A 17,965-nucleotide genomic window follows, 5' to 3' on the forward strand; every position below is an offset into this window, starting at 1 on the left:
GATTTTTTGGAATATGAGTCTATCTGTATGCATGCTTGTGCTGACAGGCAGTGAAAAATGTGCAGCAAGTCTTGGAATCAAACCGTGACATTCCTCCAACACGGCGACTGCTCTAGTGAGTGAGCTTACCGGGCTATACTTTACATAAACAGTGTGTGTATAATTACCAATCCCACTTAAGTTCGGTACAGTGACATTCTCGGACTCCCTTGCCAACTTGGAATTCGTCCTTGAATTCAAGTCACAGGGAACAGTGCATATCTGACTCGACAAACTCATGCGCATGTTAAATTGATAACTACAAGCGCCATGGTCCCTGTTAGATGCCAATTTAGCTGGAAGGGATTAAGAGTGAGCTGCGAGTTCGGTACTGGACCACCCGCTAACACGGTGGGTGCCCTCCGGAGAGACCTTACCGGGTCGCTAACACATGGAGGAGGGTATGTCACTTATGAGTTCACGGCCGTATAGCATAACGGGCGGTCCCCTGTAAGCATGTAGCATCTTTTGTAATGTTATCTTGACCCCAATTCCCTGGATAACTATTCGATCCTTTCAGAAGTATTGCTGGGACGATCCCCGGAAGCATATCTTCGGATGTGTACCGTCCAAAACTACCGGTAAGTGTGTGGATAGTTCAGGGTCTTCAATTATATTGTTTGGCAATATTCTGCATAGTCTTAAGTTACTCATAACTGTAGCTAGCCATTCGTTGTACTGAAGTCTTATGTCTGATAGAGATTGGCATATGGTAATGAAGTATTTTCTAACTTCTGGTTCTCCATTACACAACTTGCAGGGTGGGTCAACCAGATATTGGTCGAAGACTGCTCTGTTGGATGGGAAAGTATATGTTCCTGAAAGAAGACGGGCTTTTAGCTCTGATCTCATGACATATGTATCATGTGGATGAATACTTTTGTACACATTATAACACTTCCGCGGCTTAAAAGAAGCAGGGATAAGGTATTTAAGATGTCATGTTTTAAGTTGTTTTCACGGTGCTCATTAATGCAGTTATTTAACATGGCTTTCCAGTGGGCTTCGGCTGGGGCATTTTCCAGGAGTGAGTAAGCATTTGGCAGACCGTATTGTAGCAGAAGTCTCCGAGCTCTGGAGAAGAAACTATATTGTCATTCAGCGGTCTAACTGCGAGTTGTCTTCTGGCTACCACATGTTCCACAGAATATACACTCACTGTGATGTCGTAAAACAGGTTGAGGACGTTTTTATGTACTAGTATTTGAGCTGTCGTAGAAATAACTCCTAGCAGTATGGAGGCTGCCGTGTTTGATGTTGTGTCTGGTAGATGTTAAATTTGTTTTAAGGTTTCGATTTGTAAGTGTCGAGTTTATCATGATCGCTCTGTTTGTAAGATAGTACTTCTAAGTCATAAAACATTATTACGATAACGTATGTAAGCCAAATGTGTGTTTGTGTACCCTGTTTGAGACCGTGTTCCCATTTAAGCCTGCTTCTAGGAGGGAGTACACTGTTCTCCTTCCAATATTTACTTTATGACCCATGTCGTTTTATCCCGACTTATTCCTATTAATACCCAGACGTATAGTACTTTTTGTTTCAAGTATGGAGAGTCCATCGTATTTAAAGCTTCTTTCTTCCTGCTTTGCAGAAGGACCGTAAAAATACAGGCACTTTTTGTATCGTTGATGTCGTTTCTATTTTTTTTACAAAATGTTTCCACTGTTTCTAACATTTGGTTAATTTCTAAGTAAGAGTGCGAAATAAGTGCTATAAATATCATCTGTGCAGTTAGTGTGTGGTGTTTTTTATTGCCTATCTGGACTCCTATAAAGTATTCTTCCAGTATAAGGCGGAGGAGTTTATTGTAACATATTTCCTGTTTTTAATTTAGGTATTTAATTTTGTTGTAAAGAACCTTATCCAAAACTAACATACCATTGTATTTTTATCCTATTACCAGATGAAATTCGATAGTATTACAACGATCGTATAAACTTTTGCTTTATACTATCGCTATTTTAAGATCAGATTTGGGGTTTTCCAAAAGTTGGAGAATATGTTATTGTCAACTACGGGAAACAACTTACGTTTAACAGCCACATCACCGCTAAAAAGGCCAATTCAGCATCAGCCTTCCGTCGTAGAAATCTGGCATCCTGTCCTACTGACATCAAGGCAAAGGCATACACATCTCTTGTTAGACCCCAGCTTGAGTATGCGGCATCCGTTTGGGATCCGAAAACCCTATCCAACATCAACAAATTGGAGCAGGTCCAACGAAGAAATGCCCGCTTCTGCACAGGTGACTACCGATTCACCAGCAGTGTTACTGCAATGATGAACAAGCTCGGTTGGACAACACTTGAATCAAGACGCAAAACGGCTAAAGTTGTCATGATGTACGGGATCGTGAACAACTAAGTGGACATCAACGCCAGATGTGTACTTATACCAGCAGGAGTGCACACCATAGGCCATGCACACCGGTACATAGTGCCAGTCACCATCGTCAATGCCTACCAGTTTTCCTTTTTCCCAACTGGAATTCGCCTCTGGAATGGTCTCCCAGAACAGGTGGTCACTTTCAGTCTTCAGAGGCTGGTAGCGGTATGGTTATTTTTATTATTTTTAGTATATAATGAGAATGTAATACTGCTCCAGCAGCTGGAGTTTCACTTCTTTATATTAAATTGCACAACAGTTTAATGTGTGCTACGTGGATGCAGTTGTCGAAGGATTTTTGATAGTATATTTGAGCGAACTAACTATAAACTTTGAACGTAAACAAAAGTCCACCATTGTCCCTCAGATAGAAGGAAAGGACTTGAAATTTTGGAGTCTATGGAAATCACAATAACGCAATGAGGATTACAAAGTTTATTTATCTATTTATCTATTTAATTTTCATGCATTAATTTCTATTCTAAAAGCATGCACATTTAAAAACAAATAAGAAATTTCAGTTTGGATTATCCATGATGATCAATGTCAAATGTTAAAAACAATTGTTCTTACTGTGATCCGTTATTTACGTCACAAATATATTCAGTTCTCATGTCCAAACCCAAGGAATAGTTATTCTTCGTTCTTTCCAGTTATCCGATGGAAACTACACAGTACACATCACTGCTTCACTTTTCGATGTTTACTATGATACGAATTCTTCCTGTCAGTGTGTTTCTCTGTATAAGTTATTTACAGTTGTCTTTGTGAAACTGATGGCCAATATTTATTCAAATCTAGTACTAGTAAGCATCATACATTTCATTAAACTTCTATCTTCTATCCCATTATCCACCAACTTTCTTCATCAAATTATTTTCTTATTTTCGGCCATAATTCTTTCAGCCCAACAAAAATGGGATCTACAAGGATATAAGAATATCCATTCAGATCATTATGTTTATGGTTAATCCCTTATAAGAGTTTTCAATTAAACCACATCTTACTAGTTATCAAAATCACATGGCAATAACATAATGTTTCTGTAACATCAAACACAACAAGTTTTACAAGGAAAACAAAACAATACAAAATGGTTACTACAGTAATGCATATGATGGACGAGAAAGAGTATTGTTCAATAATGTACCCCATTTAAATTTTCTCCTCTTATCCTTTCTTATCCTTCCATATATTCTCCAGATGCCACCACAATGTGGCCAACGATCAGAAATTCTGATGGCACCTCCTTTCAAATAACAAACGCTCTTGTCTTAAGCCCAACTTCAACTGACTCATAAACACACAGAAAACTCTCGAACTCTCCCATACATTAACCAGGCTTCCTTGAATAAACACAAGTATCCCCATACCCCAGAACTGACCCCAAATCTCTATTAAATTTCCCATTGGATTTGACAGTATGATTCATGATTTCAGGGCTTTCAGTCAACTTAGATGTGTATCCCGCCGCCGGTTTATAGTAACATTTATACTGGCTATTCTAATTAACTATATTAACATTTACACAAAACAAACAACCCTTTTTCTTTGACAGAAGTAGCGTTTATATCCCCGTACACTTCTTCGATGTTGTTATATTTTCAGCCTTCAGATGCTGGTAGCGGTATTGTTATTTTTATTAGTTTAATTTTATAATGAGAATGCAATACTGCTCCAGCAGCTGGAGGTTTACTTCTTTATATTGAATTGCACAACAGTTTGATGTGTGCTGCGTGGATGCAGTAGCGTGAATCCCCGTACAGCAATACTGCTCCAGCAGATGGAGTTTCACATCTTTATATTCAAGACTAACATGGTGGATACAAATAACTGTGGAGCAAAATGTTTTTATCCTGATTTTAACCATTATTATTCCAATCACACGTGAACATAGTTCACAATTGTGCGACAATGCCCAAGAGGGGCCCAGCACATTAACCGATAGATAAATAGAGATAAAATAAAATCATCAAGAAATGCGATATTTTACCATCATTAATAGAAAATGGAGGAAATTATATGATAACAAGTATACTTTGTCATTTTATTTCCTTCCCCTTTCCATAAATAAATATAAATTATCGCATTTTAACGATTTTCGTTCTTCCGTATTTGACAAAAACAGATTCTTGATTTTTTTTTAAACTCGAGTGTGATCTACAAATGGCGAAGGTATTTAGCTAAAGTTTATACGATCGTTGTTATACTTTCGATTTTCATTTGGTAATGGACATAGGATAAAAAAAAAAAATCTTACCAAATCTTGTAGGATTTTCTAAAATCTTACCAAATCTTGTAGGATTTTCTTGTAAAAGCATATTGTATGTGAGCCAGGAACGACAACTTTGCGTGGGTATTTCCAACATAACATAACGACAATCTGCAAACGAGTTTCTCATTGAATTAGTAGTGTGTATCCCAAGATAAATATTTTCGTTTAAAGTTGGAATTCTAGCGCTTGATCACCTGAAAGATTTACAAATTATACAAGAGAACAGTTTTCTGATATTGATTGTTTTTCTTCGTTTGACACATTCAACGAAGTAGGTAACAAGTAATTAGTACTTTGAACTACTTTTTGTATTTTTCATGATGGTACGGACGCATTGAGAGTGCAATATTGGATTCGCTTGTAATTACTTTCGGACATATGCACAATTCGGATAGTTTATAAACTATAATGTTTTACTTTGGCACTGCATCAGTTTAGTTTGGGACCAACACATTTCAGCCTCAACAGTGCTTTTCACACGCCATTTCGACAGTTGGCTTGAATACCACAATCAGGGCACTTGAATGGGGATTTCACTGGGTTATAATTTCCTGTCGCCACCCATTTTCGCCATTTTAATATTTTTTTCCAATATTAAAACATATGGTCGCCAGAAAACTAGCCCCATTGTCAACTCAATCAAGTCAACTCGCCCCAAAAATAGGACAAGTTACCCCAAGTTTATTAGACAACTCGCCCCAACCGAAAAACAACTCGCCCCAAATGTATTAACAACTCGCTTTTAATTATTTTGTTATATAAATAATTCATTTTATTGAAGATATTTATAATATAACAATATTTAGTAGAAAACAAAAGTTGATTTTACGGCGTTTCTATCAACCTCAATTAAGTTTTCACGCCTTGTTTGTCATAATTGTCTACAGATATGCAGGGCTCGAAATTAACACTCGCACACTCGCAAAATGCCAGTAAAAAATACCGATTGCGAGTTAAGTTTAAAGCCACTAGTATTTTTTTGTGAGTAAATAAATAGTGAAAAGAATGTGTAGGTATAATGCTGCTCGACGTCATGATCGCTAAATCTTAGCAATTTATAGAACGTCCAAGTAACCTTATGCGTAAGCGCGCACCTTGTATGTAGACTGGTATATACAGATACGCGGATGGTATGGGTACAAAGGAAGTGAAACAGTCGACTATTCACACATGTTCATTGAAGCGAAAAATAACTTGTCACTTTATTCCCACAGACGGAAATAACACAAAATAATCATAATACAAAAGATAAAGCAAAGTTAACCGTTTAGTTAGAAAAAAACGGATTTTAAATCCTTCTACTAAAATAGTGAATTAGTGGGAAAAATAAATTAAAATAAGACTCAAACTTGTTGTAGATGAAGATGGTCAATCAACCTGATGTGGGCCGTTATGGTCAAAGGAACTGATATCTTTGTATGGTTGCAGAAATAAAATGTGTAAATGTAAAGTACTTTTATTCTGTTTAAATAGTACTAAACTAATGTCCAAGGTTTTTTATGTTTCCATCAAAATTTGCGATAATGTTTTTGATTTTGCGAGTTGGTATTTAAGCTTCTCGCAATTTTTTGCAAGTAGAAAAAAAAGTTAAATTCGAGCCCTGATATGAAACCAAACTGATACAAATCGTCTTGTCATTGCAGTTATTTGTGCCTTATATACATTAGTAGTAAACTCAGTTGTACACGAGTTCTGTATGAATTTCATGTTAAATAATTATAGATGCCTTTCAAAAGTTGTTGTCATTAGGTATGTCAAAGTGCTGATATAAATTTGCAATGTTGTATCTACTTATACAGAGCTCCAAATAATGATCTGTGACATTAGTAACGGTACTGCAACTGACAGAAAGAAAAGGAGTAACGCTGAGAATCAAATAGTACCTGTACTACCATATCCAAAAATGCAGGTAGTACTGTACTACCCGTGTTCTTGGATATTGATTGGTGTATACCTGACTTTACAGAAACATTTGCAGCAATTATAATAAATATATTTGGCATCGTAAACAGTTACTTTCTTAGGTTTTCCATTCTGAATTTTGATGCAAATACAACTACACATTAAAACTGATGACTAAATACTATTTCTTCATTTTGCTTGACAAGAAAACACAAGCCAACTTTTAAGCTAAGTAAATGAACACCAATGTCACTGTCTCATCTCAAAAGTTTCATTGCTTAAGCAGTCAACTATCAAAGTTGGCAAAGACTATGCCAACTATAACAGTTAAAAGCTTAAGCAAACACTTCAACTGGGCTTACAGATTGAATGTCAGAATGGTTAGAGGACCGTATGTAGCCATTATATGACAACAAAGTGTTTATTTGAACCGCTTTCGGTTTAGCATGCCTTCCATTGTGCACAGACATATTGTTTTTGACGGGCTTACGAGTTACTGCAAATTACGCCACAGAATATATAATAATACCGGAACCCAGTCTACAACTTTTCGGTAATTTAAATTAATGAAAAGCGCCGTTATGTTTGAGACCAACAAATTATGCCACGCTGACGCCGAGGTATCGGTATGGCCAGATTTTTCGTAAATGCGTAAAAGGGATACTAAAGTCGTAATTGTACGTCCAGTTTATAAAAATAAATGCGTAAACCTTCATGAAAAAGCCATATTTACGGCCCTTATCTGGAGCTCTGCTTATATAAGTTGTATGTAAAATTGAGTGTTGGCATGTATTTTCGCTGGTCCCGACCACCGTGACCGAAAAAAATGGTGTTCAGCTGTATTACCTTTCCTTCTACTTTTCCTTATCATTCCAAGTTTGCAGTACATCATTTGTTAAATCTGACAGCAAAAATTTGTAGACAAAATGTAAAGTCAGTTGGGAGTATACGCAAAGTCATTTACTAACTTGAAATAGAACTTTGCAATATAGAGCATTGTGGTATTGAAAATAAATATAAATTTAACACTGGTTTAATATAATAATATAGCGGACAGTTTCCACCAAAACATTTCTCAACAAAATTATAACATACAGTCCTATTTTTTATGTAAAGGGCAAGAGTTTTAGTCTTGACTCTAATTTCATAGTGAGATCTGAATTTTGTTCTACATTATTTACATACTAAATACTTATATTATCATTTATCTAGTTTTCTTCATACTTTAACGCATAAGCGTTCCTGAATCAAATTTAAAATCCAGGTATAAATATATACTTTCATAATTGTTTTTATGCGTTATTCATTTATACATCAGTAAAATATGCAACAGTATCGGTTGAAATCCGATATCTACCCGGTAAGGGAAATTCCCTCGGATGTAAAAAAAAAAGAATTTTTTTTAATTTTTTTTTTTAATATGTGTCTTGTGATTATTATATCTCAATTCTATTTCAATTTAATCTTGTCAAACATACTTAATTATGAAAAAAGAAATGAATATAGTGCAAACATGTACAAATGTAATAATGAGAGAGTAAGTAAAAAACTCCCCCAAAAAGGGAAACGCAGTGAAAATTCCCCCTCATAACGTTTTCATAACGCATGATATTGTATTTCTTAAGCGTTTTTAAACATTTTAATAGGGTGAAAGACGCAGATACGCAGCTTATCTGGGGCACTGTGACTGTATATTGGAAGCTTTTGTTAACATAGTGTTAACAAAAAAAATTGGAAGTGTGTTGTGGATTACAATTTATTATTCTCATTTGAGAATTTAACTTAACATTTATACGTGTGTTTTATTTGTAATTAAATAGAACTTGGTTTGGTTGAATCGCCCAGTAACCAACTTGTTAGAGACATTTCAGGTTAAGCAGATTCAATGTTGTGTTTACAGTCCCAGTTCTCGATACAGAATGATCATGACCAAGATAATGAGTATTAAGAATCATCATAATTGGGGATAAATGTTCTTGTTCGCAGTTCATCGGCATCAACTCATCTTTTCCCGCCCAGGACCATTTTAAGGCATCTTCTATTCGTGAAAAGCAAGTTTTCACTGTTTGAAAAACGTACAATACAGACGTGTTGCATAAAATATACATACCCTGCCTGACTTCCAAGAACAGATATCATTAATAGACCGTTCCATAATCGATAAATTGACCGCCGCCATATTGTCAGTCACGTGACTGTCCGCCATTACACTGCTGCTAACTGGTGCGAGACTGCGATTCCAAAAGCCAAAAACGTAGAGAATACCCGCTTAACCGTTGTCGGATAAATAAATTACTTAATGAATTAATGTGAGGCGATTATCACATTTTTGTTGTTTAAATGATTGTTTGAAGTTGAGATTGATTGTTACAAATAAAATGTTTAAAATGCTTTCGTGTAGTTTGTTTTTTTTATATCTGTAATCAAGTGGTAATCATCGGCGAAAATTTGCTGGTTCAGTCGCTCATACTATGTCTTTGATTAGACTTGTTACTTTTAACGTTTCACAAACAATTCACGCATGTATTGTTGTGTTGATTTTAATAGCCGCAACATCAAGCAATTTATATTTTAATTAATACTTATTAAAGATTCTCGCGCAATTAATTACCGCTAATTGTTTGTAATTGGTCTCATGTGGTAAATATCTACATTCCAAAATCATAACATTTTATATTAAGTATGATATTTTTGATACGCCTTCCTTTATTTTTCTTGTTCTAACTGATATCAAAGATAAAAAAATTGTGGTTTGGATTTATATTTATTTTTTTTTAGATGGAATTTTGTCACGTTAAAAAAACGAGCTTTTTATCATGAGAAAGTGATATTGATCTTGACGATATTTTATGTGATTATTCGGAAGATGAAGAGAATGTGATCTATGTGATATATCTATATTTTCATCTGTGAATCATTTAACAGCTATAAAGCTAAAAAATACTAAAAAATGTATTTTATAGGTCTTTGAAGTAACGCAAAACATATGGATAACGACACCAAATGTTTAGTCAATTAATCCACACAAAAAAACTCAGAAAAAAACACCTAAATAATATTTCAAAAATATATTATTAAGCCCCAAACGAATTTATTAATACATTTATTTGCAACTTTAAAAACGCGGCATAAGCATCAAATTAAAGATTATCTGAAGACTGAAAGGCCGACAATTTGACACAACAAAGAGCTCTATGCATAAGCCGTAATATTTTTTGCAGAAAAGCTTCAATAAATTACAATAGTAATACATCTAATTATAAAAATATAATTATGAATGGCATGAGTACGTTAGTGTGATAAACACGTGAGTAATATAAAGTATAAGGGGTGCATTGAAAATAAACGTACTACAAAGCCCTATTAAAAGCGAAGTGCATGACAGTATTAACATGTAATTTTAATTTGATGGGTTTTGTACAGAGAATGACGCTATTGAGGAATATTAACATACAACTGAAAAACACAACTTTACATGATGCAATTTGAACTGTGTATTCATGTATATTGAAAACTCGTTACTAGTGAGTATGAGTGGCAAATATCTAACATTTTAACACACATATATCTATATTAACATTATTTACCCCCGTTCGTGTCATATGTAATTTCTTGTTTTATGATGTCGTTCGTGCATTGCCGTAACATTAAATCTTCATACGTAAAGGCCGTAGTTTTAATTAACCGATACCCGCTAAATACGCTAAATGTTATGTTTTTAGGTAAATTTTTTAATTATCAAATTCTTTTTTTCATAAATTAAACCAGGGATTAAACGGGCTAGTATCTTTACGGTGTACAATTTCTGATATTCTATATTGGACATAACTTTTAATTTGTACAATATGTAACATATCTAATGAACGCAACTGTTAAGTATGTCGGAGGTAAAATATTAAACCAAATGACTGCTTAATACTACCTGGTACAGAAAGAGAAGACATGATGGCATCAACAATTGTGTTTAATGACCAGACTGTCATCTGCCACCCAGTGTGGTTTATGACACCACGGGATGAAGCAATGTTGTTAGTTAAGTCTGGATAATATCTGATCAAAACGAGATAATCGGATTATGCAGAACAAACGGGCAATTCAACACTGGAATGCAAAGGATTACGCGATTTTAAGATTGATGCATATAATCAAATGATAAATATTGCATTTAGTTTAATTAAATGTTTTTTTTTTAATGTGTCAACGTGTTTATTTTCCTAGACAAATACCTAAAAAATGCACGTTTTTCAAACATTTTTCTGTTATAACACTAACTTAACATCTCCTCTAGCAGAAAAACTTTATTTCATACAATTTGCATGACAAACAAACAAGTTTTACAAAAAGAAAGAAATTCACCCGTTGAATAATCGGTGCTCTCTTATATATGTTACCAGTTGTTTGGCAGTAGTGTAATGGCGGACGCGGAGAGTATTCAGGGGAGATAATTGGGTAATTACTAAATTATGGAACGGTCTATACATAGAGATCGACATTCTTTTAATCCACATTGTTTTGAAGACACTTATTGCGTAAATTGACATCAATTAACAAAGTGTCTCGCCCGATGTTGTCATGTTTTCTATTAGCGGAAATGGAGTTTGTAACATTGATTGGTCAAGAGAGATTCCTGCTAAATACCCGTATGACGAGCGCTGTGAATAGTTGCTTATCAATTTTCAATAGGTAATTTATTAGGCTAGGGGGCGTAGTTTCTGCGATTCGGTCAATTGATTGACTTCAGCGTGTATTCTGGAATAAACCGAAGCCACTTTGATAGCGCTGTGGATATAATAATTTCCAGATTTAAGGGCGAAGAGATTCTCGCCGGTGCTTTTCATCCGGGCAATTGGAGGGAAGCCGCGGCGATATAATCGCCTACTTCGCCCAGTTGCTTGATCCCTGTAAACACTGAATGCTTAGTATGTCCACTTTGGCTCTTGGCCTTCTGGATGTAATTTAATTAAACTTATTTAATAATTTCAAAATAATACAAACATTATTTTTGACCAACTACATAAAAGGTACTAGGGGCAGATAATTTTTAGCTCACCTGATTGCTCAGGTGAGCTTTTCTGACCGGTCTTTGTCCGTCGTATGTCCATCCATCCGTAAACATTTGCTCGTAAACACTCTAGAGGCCACATTTCTTGTCCCATCTTCATGAAACTTGGTCAAAAGCTTTGCCCCAATAAAATCTCAGCTGAGTTTGAAACTGGGTTGTGCCGGGTCAAAAACTAGGTCACCAGGTAAAAAAAAAGAGAAAAACCTTGTAAACACTGTAGAAGTCACATTTTATGTTCAATCTTCATGTAACTTTGTCAAAATGTTTGTCTTAATGATATCTTGATTGAGTTCAAAAGTGGTTCCTGTGTGTTGAAAAACATGGCTGCCAGTGGGCGGGGCAGTTTTCCTTTTTTGGCTATAGAGAAACCTTGTAAACACTCTAGAAGTCACAATCATCATGAAAGTTGGGCAAAACATTGGTTTTATTGATTTCTTGGACGAGTTCGAAAATGGTCCAGATCGGTGAAAAAACATGGCCGCCAGGGGGGCGGGGCAGTTTTCTCTAAATGTATATAGTGAAAACATGGGAACACTCTAGAAGTCACTTTTTTTGGTCCAATGTTCATGAAATTTGGTCAGAACATGTGTTTTTTGGATATGACAGTTGAGTTCGAAAATGGTTCGGATCGGTAAAAAAGCATGGCCGCTGGGGGGTCATTTTTCTTATATTTATATAGTAATAACAGCTTTTGAACACTATATAGGTTATCATGTCAAGGGAAGTAAATGCAAATGAAAAATTATGTTGAATTGACAGAGTTGTGTCCCTTTTTAAAATATTTTGTTTTAAGCACAAGAAGATTAAGTGGAATTAATTAATGATATTTTTACATTCTGGAAGATAGCAAACTTTTGAATATGTTTTTTATTGTTTGATGATTCTGTACAATATGGCATTCTTTTGTCAAACAATTTAAGCGAGACTAAACGATTTTTATATGTGTTAAATTGTAATATATTTATAAATACATGTTACAATAACACAAAATAGGCAAGATATTGAAGACGAATTTCATAAAATGCAGCAAAGACAAATTAGCTCCCCGAGCTGATGGTGACGAAGATATTTCGTTCATATTTTCCTACAATAACCAAAGAATTCGTCTTTTTATTAGGATCGGAGTTAGTGTGCGTGTGTCAAATGAATAGACATCGCTGCAGGAATTTAAAAACAACAATTAAACAAAATTAAGATTCACATCGTACATGCATGATATACATTCTGACAAATTCTACTGTACAGACATTTTCGATTTCAGAATTAAATATCTTAAATATTATTTATTTTCCGATCATCGTGAAACTTGATCTGAAGATTTGTCCCAATGATATCTTGGATGAGTTGTTGTTGCTTTAAAAACATGGCCACCAGGGGCGGGGAATTTTTCCTTATATGGCTATATATGGCTTAAGTAAAACCTTGTTAACACTCTAGAGGCCACAATAATTATGTTTGCTTGAAAAACATGAATTCCAATAGGGCGGGGCATTTTTCCTTATATGGCTATAGTTAAATCTTGTTAACACTCTAGTTTTATTTAATTCAGTTGCCCAATCTTCATGAAATTTTGTCAGAACATTTGTGTCCTGTGTAGTAAAGTTTGGTTTTATTATGTCAGTTTTATGTACCATTAACTGTTTTATTTAATTTTTCATAACACAGAATTTTCATAATTAACAACTGTTTTAGTCATTATTACTTATGGTAAGCCTATCAACTAAGAGAAAGCTGAAATGAAGACAACATGTTCACAATTTTGCAGTATCTATCTCTATTGTTTAACCTGCTGAGTCATATTTCCCAATCTATTTTTAGTTCTGCTCTAGAATTTGTTAGACCCCAGATATCGATCATTGCAGTGTGTAACTATTTACCACTCAGCTAACTGACCCTCTAACTTTGCTGTATGCCAGATGTTAATATAAGTGGTCAGGTGAGCTTTTGTGACCGGTCTTTGTCCGTCGTATGTCCGTCTGTCCGTTAACATTTGCTCGTAAACACTCTAGAGGCCACATTTCTTGTCCCATCTTCATGAAACTTGGTCAGAAGCTTTGTCCCAATGAAATCTCGACCGAGTTCAAAACTGGGTTGTGCCGGGTCAAAAACTAGGTCACTAGGATAAAAAAAGAAAAACCTTGTAAACACTGTAGAAGTCACATTTTATGCCCAATCTTCATGTAACTTTGTCAAACTTTGTCTTAATGATATCTTGGTTGAATTCAAAAGTGGTTCCGATCCGTTGAGCGGGCGGGGCAGTTTTCCTTATTTGGCTATAGAGAAACCTTGTAAACACTCTAGAAGTAACAATTTTTTCCCAATCATCATGAAAGTTGGTCAAAACATTGGTTCAATTGATGTCTTGGACGAGTTCGAAAATGGTCGAGATCGGTGAAAAAACAAAAAATAGGTACATTGATCATGACTCGAAGATGACCCCTATTGATTTTCAGGTCACTAGCTCAAAGGTCAAGGTCGGGGTGACCTGAAATAGTAAAATGGTTTCTGGATGATAACTCAAGAACGCTTATGCCTAGGGTCATGAAACTTCATAGGTACAATGATCATGACTCGCAGATGACCCCTATTGATTTTTAGGTCACTAGGTCAAAGGTCAAGGTCACTGTGACCTGAAATAGTAAAATGGTTTCTGGATGATAACTCAAGAACGCTTATGCCTAGGTTCATGAAATTTCATAGGTATATTGATCATGACTCGCAGATGACCCCTATTGATTATCAGGTCACTAGGTCAAAGGTCAAGGTCACAGTGCCAAATAACGTATTCACACAATCGCTGTCAAGGTCACGGTGACTCAACTTAGAAAAATGATTTCAGGAAGATAACTCAAGATGTTTAATCCTAGGATCATGAAACCTCATAGGTATATTGATCATGACTCGCAGATGAAATAATGATGAAACTTGACCAGAATGTTTGTCTGGACAATATCTAGGTCAAGTTTGACATTTGGTAAAGATTGAATGAACCGACTCCTCTCAGGTGAGCGAACTAGGGCCATCTTGGACCACTTGTTAAAACATAACTTTGGGAACAGGACTCATATCTGTACAAAGTCCAACCTACACATGTACTTTATCAATATTTTTGCCACTCAAAAGCTCAAACACAATGTGTTCCTGTTACTATTATTTTTGAGGCTTCTCCAAATGTGTTCAATGTTATTGTTATTATGTATTATTGATATTTTGCAATACACATATTTTTATTGTGCATCATGTGCTGATCATAACTTCCGGAGATAGGAAAGCTTAATGTTGAATGTCTTTTAAATCAAGCATAATCTATAATATATATGTGTACTGCAATAGATGCTAACATTCTATGGTTGGTTGCACAGATACCAAATCATCTTTTTTTACTTTATTTGCCCCACAAAATAGTTAAGAGATTGGAACCAATTACCGTACATGCCATGTTTCTCTAATACTTGCTATAGACTAAAGGCCCCGTCACACTAGCAGGGGTTTTTATCTGATTTTGGGGAAAGGGCCTGGCCTTTTTTGAGGGGAAAAAATTTGCGCGAAACATGGAATTTTGGGGAAAAAAATTGTGCGAAAAGCTGGATTTTGGGGAAAATAAGCAAAGTCTAAAATAATCAATTTAACATATTTTACTGTTTTTAAAACAAATTCAAGGCAACAGATAATTTAATTATGCAAGATTTTTCTAGTTTCTACAGTGGATCAGGTTAACTGGTTAACTTATATATTTAAAGGTTTTTTAGGGGAAAATGAAATCTAGGGGAAAATTTACCAGCTGAGGGGAAAAAAATCCGAGGGGAAAGGGCCGATTTTCGGCGGGTCCCAAAGAAGGAAAAAAAAACCTGACTAGGCAACGTTCATGAAAACCTCACTGCGTCCTGAAAATGTCGTAGGACGTAGCGAGGACGGGGTAAAAATTGTAAAATATGCATTTCTCAAGATTCTGCTACGCTAATACCACGTTTGCGCTAAGTTCTTACTGCGTCCAACACGTTCTCACTAAGTTCTTATTGCGCGTGTATTCAGGCGGGTACCACGCCCAACACGTTCTTGCTATGCTGTAACTACGCTCCAGGCTTTTTCCGCCCTATGCCACGGGTCCGAAATTCGGCCCCATTCCCAATGCAAATCTGGTTTTTTTTTTCCCTATTGAAAAAAATAAATTCCAATTCCAAACAACAAAAAAAAAATTTTTTTTTTTTTAACCTTAAAATATATAAGTTTACCTCATCTGGTGTAGAAAATAGAAATATTGCATAATTAAATTATCTGCTGCCATGAATTTTTTTTTAAACTGTAAAATATGTTAATTATTATTTAAGACTTTCCTTATTTTCCTCAAAATCCGGCGCTTCGTGCGATTTTTTTCACCTCAAAAAAGGCCAGGCCTTTTCCGCAAATTCAGATTAAAAAACCTGCACTTATCACACATGTTCATAATATTTTGTAAAATTTTAATCATAAGTTATCAAAATAGTCGTTTTTTACCAGTTAACGGCTTCTTTGAAATATAAGAAACACTTTACATGCGATAATTTTTCCCAATTGAGCCAATTTTGCGATTTTTTTTTCTCCCAAAATGGGGATTTTCACGACGCGAAATTCCCAAAATTCCAGTGTGGCGTTTTCCCAAAATGGAGCGGAAAAAGCCTGCACTCGTACTAGGTTGCTACTACGACCGCCATGATAGCACTGTGGTTTTACCACGCGCCCATCACGTTAACACCACATTCTATGTTTTCACAAAAGTTCAATGAAAGAGGTGTTCCGTATTAGCCTGTGAGAATTGCACAGGCTGATCCGAGATGGCATTTTACGTAGGTATCACTTTAACAGAATTTCTATAGAAAGACTTTTTTATTATACATTAACTGCAGTAGGAACTATGAATCAACAGAGTTCAGATTTTATAAATTTAGTCGTACATATTAAATCAAATTTAATTTCATAACCAAGTTAACAAACCATAATTTAATTACTGATACCAAGTAAACTATACATATCTCATAATGTAAAATGCAATCATAAGTAAAACCAGGAACACATTTAGTTATCAGTATTAGTAGGTCCACATCGCTTATCCAACTACTCTATTGTTTTGTTACCATATGTTCTTGCCATGGTACAGATCCTGCGGGACTATCGAAGTACAACTTCAGATACTCGCGTTGCCGACCTTCTACAGTATCCCTGTTAGGTTCTTTGATTGCTTCAACTTCATGCCTGGTACTACATTATGTTGGTCATCCTCCGCGTCAAGTTGGGCATTCTGCGTAACGGGATACCGTTTTCTCATTAGATTATGAAGGCATATGCAAGCCTTGAGTACAGTTACATGTATCACTATGTCAGGTCCTTGCATCATTGTGGTCAATACTATCTGCCATCTCTGTGCCAGTATACCAAAAGCGTTCTGTACTACACGTCTCCCTCTTGAAATTATATAGTTGGTTATCAACTCTTGCTTCGAAAGTCCTCAGTGGGAGTATGGTTTCATCAGGTGGGTTCGTGGTCCAAAAGCGTCATCACCCAAGATAAAATATGGCATGTCTTGATCATCATTGGGTATTGGTCTGGATTTGGGAATCCAATTGTTCCATTTTCCAAACACTCCTTCAATTTGGACTTGTTGTATATCTGAGCGTCAGACATGGACTGTATCCACCAATATCTGTCCACACAAACTTATAACTGGCGTCCACCAAAGCCAGAAGAACCACCGAAAAGAAGCCTTGGTAATTGTGCAACAATGATCCAGTGTTATTTGGGCATCTGATAGCCACATATTTGCCATCAATTGCTCCGCAGGCGTGTGGTACATTCCACTTTGTCTGAAACTCTGCCGCAATAGTGCGCCATTCGACTTATGATGTTGGGCATGATATTACATCGTCCTTATATTCGTTAACAATTGCCCGGCACACTTCAGAAATAAAAAAAGATATTTTGTTCCTAGTAACTCTAAAGGCGTACTACGAGGACGGGTACTTGTCGCCAGATGCCAAGTGACGTAACGTAATCGCAAGTTCCAGACCTGAATCAAGCGCTTTCCTGAAGGGGGTGTCTGACTTCTGACATCTTGGAACAACTCAGTTGAGAAGCTCATCAAACATTTCAGAAGGCAGTCTAAAACATATTGAAGAATGAGTGCTGATATTCCATCCTTAATTCTGCCATAAGTCTGTCATAGGGGCCGAATTGCAGCCATCTTTCTGCTGACAGCCAAGGCCGCAACCAGCAAGACCTGGGCTGTCTTCTTTTTCTTCTCCGCCTTCTCCTCACAAGCAAAAGTG

At 35.8% G+C, this 17,965-nt stretch overlaps 1 protein-coding gene across 1 annotated transcript in view; it reads left to right on the forward strand.

Moving 5' to 3' along the window:
* The first annotated feature begins 4,867 nt into the window (after positions 1-4,867).
* Positions 4,868-17,965, forward strand: part of LOC127834214 (cytospin-A-like) — a 217,276-nt gene continuing 204,178 nt past the window's right edge. Inside the window, 1 exon segment of the mRNA XM_052359874.1 lies at positions 4,868-4,973. The gene's annotated coding sequence lies outside the window, so the exon portion shown is untranslated.

This window comes from Dreissena polymorpha, chromosome 1, assembly GCF_020536995.1.
Source record: "Dreissena polymorpha isolate Duluth1 chromosome 1, UMN_Dpol_1.0, whole genome shotgun sequence".
In the NCBI taxonomy this organism is placed as follows: Eukaryota; Metazoa; Mollusca; class Bivalvia; order Myida; family Dreissenidae; genus Dreissena; species Dreissena polymorpha.